A 7,500-nucleotide genomic window follows, 5' to 3' on the forward strand; every position below is an offset into this window, starting at 1 on the left:
GCGCGGGTCTGGGGCCGGGCCAGGTAGGTCCGTCATCCGGGAAGAACCGCGCGCGCTTGCCGGGAGCCCGAGCGCCCAAAGGGGCGAATCGACTCCTCCAGATATACCGCCGAGCAGCCAGCCAGGACACCGGGGCTCTGCCCAACAGACGCGAACCGAGGCCCGCGGAAGGACAGGCTGCGCACCCGGGCCGTAGGCCGGCACCCAGCGGGTCGCGACGTCCTACTAGGGGAGAAGTGCGGCCCACCGCACACCGGAACGGCCCCACCCCGCGGCGAGTGGAAAGGCAACCGGACACGACCCCGCCGCGGATTGCTCCGCGCGGGCGGCCGGCCCCATCTGCCGAGGGCGGGGGCCAGTGGCCGGATGGGCGTGAATCTCACCCGTTCGACCTTTCGGACTTCTCACGTTTACCCCAGAACGGTTTCACGTACTTTTGAACTCTCTCTTCAAAGTTCTTTTCAACTTTCCCTCACGGTACTTGTTCGCTATCGGTCTCGTGGTCATATTTAGTCTCAGATGGAGTTTACCACCCACTTGGAGCTGCACTCTCAAGCAACCCGACTCGAAGGAGAGGTCCCGCCGACGCTCGCACCGGCCGCTACGGGCCTGGCACCCTCTACGGGCCGTGGCCTCATTCAAGTTGGACTTGGGCTCGGCGCGAGGCGTCGGGGTAGTGGACCCTCCCAAACACCACATGCCACGACAGGCGGCAGCCTGCGGGGTTCGGTGCTGGACTCTTCCCTGTTCGCTCGCCGCTACTGGGGGAATCCTTGTTAGTTTCTTTTCCTCCGCTTAGTAATATGCTTAAATTCAGCGGGTAGTCTCGCCTGCTCTGAGGTCGTTGTACGAGGTGTCGCACGCCACACCGCCAGCCGGCTGTGCACGCTACCGAGAAAGTACCGGTATGCGAACCGCCAGGCGACGGGCGCGCATCGCACGTTTAAGGAGACGCGGCCGGCCACACAGGCGACCACGACACTCCCACGTCTCCGAAGCGGGACAAACGCCGCGCGCTTCAGTATACGTAGCCGACCCTCAGCCAGACGTGGCCCGGGAACGGAATCCATGGACCGCAATGTGCGTTCGAAACGTCGATGTTCATGTGTCCTGCAGTTCACATGTCGACGCGCAATTTGCTGCGTTCTTCATCGACCCACGAGCCGAGTGATCCACCGTCCTGGGTGATCTTTTCCTTTTCAGTCTCCCACTGTCTCTTTCAAGACAGTAGCATTTGCGGGACTGAGGCGTCTGACGGCCCCTGTTCCACTATTTTTTTGTGTCCAACGGCCTCACAGCCGATGGGCGTCGTACGGCTCCACACCGGAGCGGACAGGCACTCGGGCGAACGTCATTCAAAACCGGCGCCAGGCGCCAGGTACCGCAGGCCAGCCGCTCCAGAGCTTCAGCGCTCGTACCACACAACAACAACACTTCCGCTAGTTTTGAGAGGCACGCGTGGTTCCGCACGCGGCGCACGGCCACTGCCGTACAGGTAGCGTGTTGCGCGACACGACACGCACATCGAAAGACATGCAGTCTAGTCGGTAATGATCCTTCCGCAGGTTCACCTACGGAAACCTTGTTACGACTTTTACTTCCTCTAAATGATCAAGTTTGGTCATCTTTCCGGTAGCATCGGCAACGACAGAGTCGATGCCGCGTACCAGTCCGAAGACCTCACTAAATCATTCAATCGGTAGTAGCGACGGGCGGTGTGTACAAAGGGCAGGGACGTAATCAACGCGAGCTTATGACTCGCGCTTACTGGGAATTCCTCGTTCATGGGGAACAATTGCAAGCCCCAATCCCTAGCACGAAGGAGGTTCAGCGGGTTACCCCGACCTTTCGGCCTAGGAAGACACGCTGATTCCTTCAGTGTAGCGCGCGTGCGGCCCAGAACATCTAAGGGCATCACAGACCTGTTATTGCTCAATCTCGTGCGGCTAGAAGCCGCCTGTCCCTCTAAGAAGAAAAGTAATCGCTGACAGCACGAAGGATGTCACGCGACTAGTTAGCAGGCTAGAGTCTCGTTCGTTATCGGAATTAACCAGACAAATCGCTCCACCAACTAAGAACGGCCATGCACCACCACCCACCGAATCAAGAAAGAGCTATCAATCTGTCAATCCTTCCGGTGTCCGGGCCTGGTGAGGTTTCCCGTGTTGAGTCAAATTAAGCCGCAGGCTCCACTCCTGGTGGTGCCCTTCCGTCAATTCCTTTAAGTTTCAGCTTTGCAACCATACTTCCCCCGGAACCCAAAAGCTTTGGTTTCCCGGAGGCTGCCCGCCGAGTCATCGGAGGAACTGCGGCGGATCGCTGGCTGGCATCGTTTATGGTTAGAACTAGGGCGGTATCTGATCGCCTTCGAACCTCTAACTTTCGTTCTTGATTAATGAAAACATACTTGGCAAATGCTTTCGCTTCTGTTCGTCTTGCGACGATCCAAGAATTTCACCTCTAACGTCGCAATACGAATGCCCCCGCCTGTCCCTATTAATCATTACCTCGGGTTCCGAAAACCAACAAAATAGAACCGAGGTCCTATTCCATTATTCCATGCACACAGTATTCAGGCGGGCTTGCCTGCTTTAAGCACTCTAATTTGTTCAAAGTAAACGTGCCGGCCCACCGAGACACTCAACAAAGAGCACCCTGGTAGGATTTAAACGGGGTCCGCCTCGGGACGCGAAAGCACCCCTTCGGCTCGCCCCACCGGCAGGACGTCCCACGATACATGCCAGTTAAACACCGACGGGCGGTGAACCAACAGCGTGGGACACAAATCCAACTACGAGCTTTTTAACCGCAACAACTTTAATATACGCTATTGGAGCTGGAATTACCGCGGCTGCTGGCACCAGACTTGCCCTCCAATAGATACTCGTTAAAGGATTTAAAGTGTACTCATTCCGATTACGGGGCCTCGGATGAGTCCCGTATCGTTATTTTTCGTCACTACCTCCCCGTGCCGGGAGTGGGTAATTTGCGCGCCTGCTGCCTTCCTTGGATGTGGTAGCCGTTTCTCAGGCTCCCTCTCCGGAATCGAACCCTGATTCCCCGTTACCCGTTACAACCATGGTAGGCGCAGAACCTACCATCGACAGTTGATAAGGCAGACATTTGAAAGATGCGTCGCCGGTACGAGGACCGTGCGATCAGCCCAAAGTTATTCAGAGTCACCAAGGCAAACGGACCAGACAAGCCAATCCGATTGGTTTTGATCTAATAAAAGCGTCCCTTCCATCTCTGGTCGGGACTCTGTTTGCATGTATTAGCTCTAGAATTACCACAGTTATCCAAGTAACGTGGGTACGATCTAAGGAACCATAACTGATTTAATGAGCCATTCGCGGTTTCACCTTAATGCGGCTTGTACTGAGACATGCATGGCTTAATCTTTGAGACAAGCATATGACTACTGGCAGGATCAACCAGGGAGCTGCGTCAACTAGAGCTGAGCAGCCGGCCGCCCGGGAGTGTGTCCCGGGGGCCCGCGCGAACACGCAAGCGTCCGCTCAATTATTCTGCAAACAGGAGGAGGCCGAGCTCCCCTGCACGATACACCTCGAAACCCTCTCAGGTCCCGGCGGCGCGCAGCGCCGTCCTAGGTACTTGGTCGGTTTCGAGAGAGGCGCAATCGCCCGGAGTTAGGCGAGTAGACGGTTTTAGTGCGAACACCCTTGCTCCCAACTGAGCTTGCCGCTGCCGACAGAGGCCCGGGAGCGTGCTGTCGTGGCATTGCCGGCGGGAGACAACACGCGCCACCTATGGTGACCGGCAGCTCCAACGCCAGCGCCACACAAGGGCAAAGCCCCACTTGGGTGCAGAAGCGAACTCTCCCAGCACAGCGCACGCGCCAACACGTCCGCACAACTGCGATACAAACCACCTGCGAGAACCGCTGGGGCGACCGAGCAGCAGACGGCGTCGCGGCGCCGAGTGCCAGGCGGCGGCGCATCCTCAACGCACACAGTCCTCAATCAGACCAGCACACTGCAGATGTCCACCGCGCTTCGCACCGGGCTCGGCTGAACCAACTTTGGCCGCCAGGCGCCGCGTGCAGGGTGCGCCGCAGCGTAGCTGCACCGCCTGCCGGGCCCGTCGGCTGGCGCTCCTGCCACTCGGCGCCCCCCACCAGCCGCCTGTTGCGCGTGCGCCCACGCAGCGCGCGGCCAACACGCCGGGCGGCCCCCCTTCACCGGCCGGGAACAGTCCCACCAAGCCACCGCCGCGTATCGCTTCATACCCACATGGACCTAGTCACGTGTGTGGATGTGGCGGGTACCGCTGAAACAACCGGTTAATAGCTGTACCGATCGTCGCCATCACAGATTCACCTCCAGCGTGAACAACCGCTCAACAACGGATTTCCAGTTCATTTGCGTATCTTGGGCAGTAAACGTAGATGTCCACCTACATTTGCGAATTCAACAATTCTTGCATGCCAGGATGTCATGTGTCACGACACGCTACATCAGACCACATACACACTGCGACATGTGCAGAAGAGAACACGTGGAAGGTGGCCCGCGCACGTATGCGATGTCCCTTCCGCGATCCACTGTCAACCGGCATCTGCGGCATGTCCCAGATATGGAACGCGGTCCACCAGGGTAGCACTTTGTGTGAGGCAATACGACAAAGTCGGAATACACGCGTCACTACATCAGACGGCTCACGCTGACCTGACCTGACCTGACCTGACCTGACCTGACTCACCGCACCACCACCCCCAGCGACCCAGGGTGACATACAATGCGTTCGTACGTTCCTCCCACACGCCTCTACGGCGTACCACAGTGCAACCTAGCTGTTATTGGGAGACGAGACAAGTAGCATCGAGCACAACATATGGAAATTGAGATTCGACACCGTTGGGCACAGCCAGCGTACGGTCACACGTATCACACTACTTCACTCTGTACGTAACGACCGATGATCGGTACAGCGTGTGGGTTACGCGTACGACATCAGCGGACAATGGACACAGACCATACCACGACGTACACTGAGGGCGTCGACATCTGAATGCAACTGAACAGCTGCGAGGCTCATTTAACACTCAAACGCCAGACCGACCAGCTTGAGAGGACAGAGACACAAAGAGGGGGACAGAGGGGGGGGGGGCGGCGATATAGTCCTATTGCAGTACAATTGACAGTGGATAGCGGGAATATGTGGAAAGTAAGCAACACTCGCAAGACATCTACATGAGGATAACAACGACACCAGAGATTCCGAGCAGTGAACTATGTTAGGCAAAGGGACAACGTGGGTTAGGTTAAGGGACAACGTGGGTTAGGTTAAGGGACAACGTGGGTTAGGTTAAGGGACAACGTGGGTTAGGTTAAGGGACAACGTGGGTTAGGTTAAGGGACAACGTGGGTTAGGTTAAGGGACAACGTGGGTTAGGTTAAGGGACGACGTGGGTTAGGTTAAGGGACGACGTGGGTTAGGTTAAGGGACAACGTGGGTTAGGTTAAGGGACAACGTGGGTTAGGTTAAGGGACAACGTGGGTTAGGTTAAGGGACAACGTGGGTTAGGTTAAGGGACAACGTGGGTTAGGTTAAGGGACAACGTGGGTTAGGTTAAGGGACAAATTGAGTTAGGTTAAGGGACAACGTGGGTTAGGTTAAGGGACAAATTGAGTTAGGTTAAGGGACAAATTGAGTTAGGTTAAGGGACAAATTGAGTTAGGTTAAGGGACAAATTGAGTTAGGTTAAGGGACAACGTGGGTTAGGTTAAGGGACAAATTGAGTTAGGTTAAGGGACAAATTGAGTTAGGTTAAGGGACAAATTGAGTTAGGTTAAGGGACAAATTGAGTTAGGTTAAGGGACAAATTGAGTTAGGTTAAGGGACAACTTGAGTTAGGTTAAGGGACAACTTGAGTTAGGTTAAGGGACAACTTGAGTTAGGTTAAGGGACAACTTGAGTTAGGTTAAGGGACAACTTGAGTTAGGTTAAGGGACAACTTGAGTTAGGTTAAGGGACAACTTGAGTTAGGTTAAGGGACAACTTGAGTTAGGTTAAGGGACAACTTGAGTTAGGTTAAGGGACAACTTGAGTTAGGTTAAGGGACAACTTGAGTTAGGTTAAGGGTCAACTTGAGTTAGGTTAAGGGACAACTTGAGTTAGGTTAAGGGACAACTTGAGTTAGGTTAAGGGATAATGTGGTACAACCAGAGTTAGGTTAAGCGATAATGTGGTACAGCCACAGTTAGGTTAAGCGATAATGTGGTACAGCCACAGTTAGGTTAAGCGATAATGTGGTACAGCCACAGTTAGGTTAAGCGATAATGTGGTACAGCCACAGTTAGGTTAAGCGATAATGTGGTACAGCCACAGTTAGGTTAAGCGATAATGTGGTACAGCCACAGTTAGGTTAAGCGATAATGTGGTACAGCCACAGTTAGGTTAAGCGATAATGTGGTACAGCCACAGTTAGGTTAAGCGATAATGTGGTACAGCCACAGTTAGGTTAAGCGATAATGTGGTACAGCCACAGTTAGGTTAAGCGATAATGTGGTACAGCCACAGTTAGGTTAAGCGATAATGTGGTACAGCCACAGTTAGGTTAAGCGATAATGTGGTACAGCCACAGTTAGGTTAAGCGATAATGTGGTACAGCCACAGTTAGGTTAAGCGATAATGTGGTACAGCCACAGTTAGGTTAAGCGATAAAGTTGGTTACATTTGGTATTGTGTGGGAAGGGGGCAGAGAGAGGGGGGGGGGGTGGATAGTGGTGGCAGTACGCGGATGCCTGAGTCACCGTCAGATACGTCACGTCGGTTCGATGCTTGTAGCAAGAGGCTGGCGGGTCTGTGTCTCTCACTTCTGCAATTTTTCATGTGGTATAACACGAGGGCGGGGGGTGATATTTGGTGCCCCTCTGTGTAGGATGTGTGTTGGTTTATCTGAGCAATGGTAGTTGTCGGAGGAGTGGGGTATTGTGCTTTTATAGGTGGACCTACTGCTCTGGTTATCATAGTGTCGACGGTGCAATGTCGCAGAGAGGATGCACTCGACATTGTCGCATTCCAGATGTTTACGTATTGTGTGTCTCCGTTGCAGGCCGAGAGTGGTGCATGTTCGAGTGTCTGGCTGACGTGCGATTCACGTTGTGTGCCCAGTCTTACAGCACGTATAGGGACATTCGCATAAATCATCTATATGTGGCCTTGCATCATTTACTAAGCAGTGCCGTGAGACGACCGAACTATTAGGAAAGTACTGATGTACCGCATAATGTTTACCTTCCACCACACAGCGAGTATCGACTCTGCCCAGCGTTGCCACCGCAGGCAGCGGTCACCGTCACCATTATGCGGCGGAACGGAACATCTATATCCTCAGAGGAGCACTCTTTGCCGCCGGGCGTCAGGTCTCGCGGCCTGCCGGCCAGCGCCCACGACGAACTTACTGCATGTATAGGGACAGCGGGAATTTGGCATACTTGATATAACTCTTCATGAGACGCAAGATATAGGGGTGGA

At 54.3% G+C, this 7,500-nt stretch overlaps 3 non-coding genes across 3 annotated transcripts in view; all 3 read right to left on the minus strand.

Moving 5' to 3' along the window:
• LOC126305417 (large subunit ribosomal RNA) overlaps positions 1 to 844 on the minus strand; it is a 4,223-nt gene extending 3,379 nt beyond the window's left edge. The window contains exon 1 of the ribosomal RNA XR_007553475.1: positions 1 to 844. This exon is cut by the window's left edge and continues 3,379 nt beyond it. This is a non-coding gene — a ribosomal RNA (large subunit ribosomal RNA).
• A 188-nt stretch (positions 845 to 1,032) lies between these two features.
• On the minus strand, positions 1,033 to 1,187 carry LOC126305454 (5.8S ribosomal RNA). The gene has a single exon (XR_007553505.1). It is a non-coding gene; the product is annotated as a 5.8S ribosomal RNA (ribosomal RNA).
• Positions 1,188 to 1,548: 361 nt separating this feature from the next.
• LOC126305314 (small subunit ribosomal RNA) lies at positions 1,549 to 3,441 on the minus strand. The gene has a single exon (XR_007553381.1). It is a non-coding gene; the product is annotated as a small subunit ribosomal RNA (ribosomal RNA).
• Between the last annotated feature and the right edge of the window lie 4,059 nt (positions 3,442 to 7,500).

The sequence above is a fragment of the Schistocerca gregaria genome, unplaced genomic scaffold, assembly GCF_023897955.1.
Source record: "Schistocerca gregaria isolate iqSchGreg1 unplaced genomic scaffold, iqSchGreg1.2 ptg000310l, whole genome shotgun sequence".
Taxonomy (NCBI): Eukaryota; Metazoa; Arthropoda; class Insecta; order Orthoptera; family Acrididae; genus Schistocerca; species Schistocerca gregaria.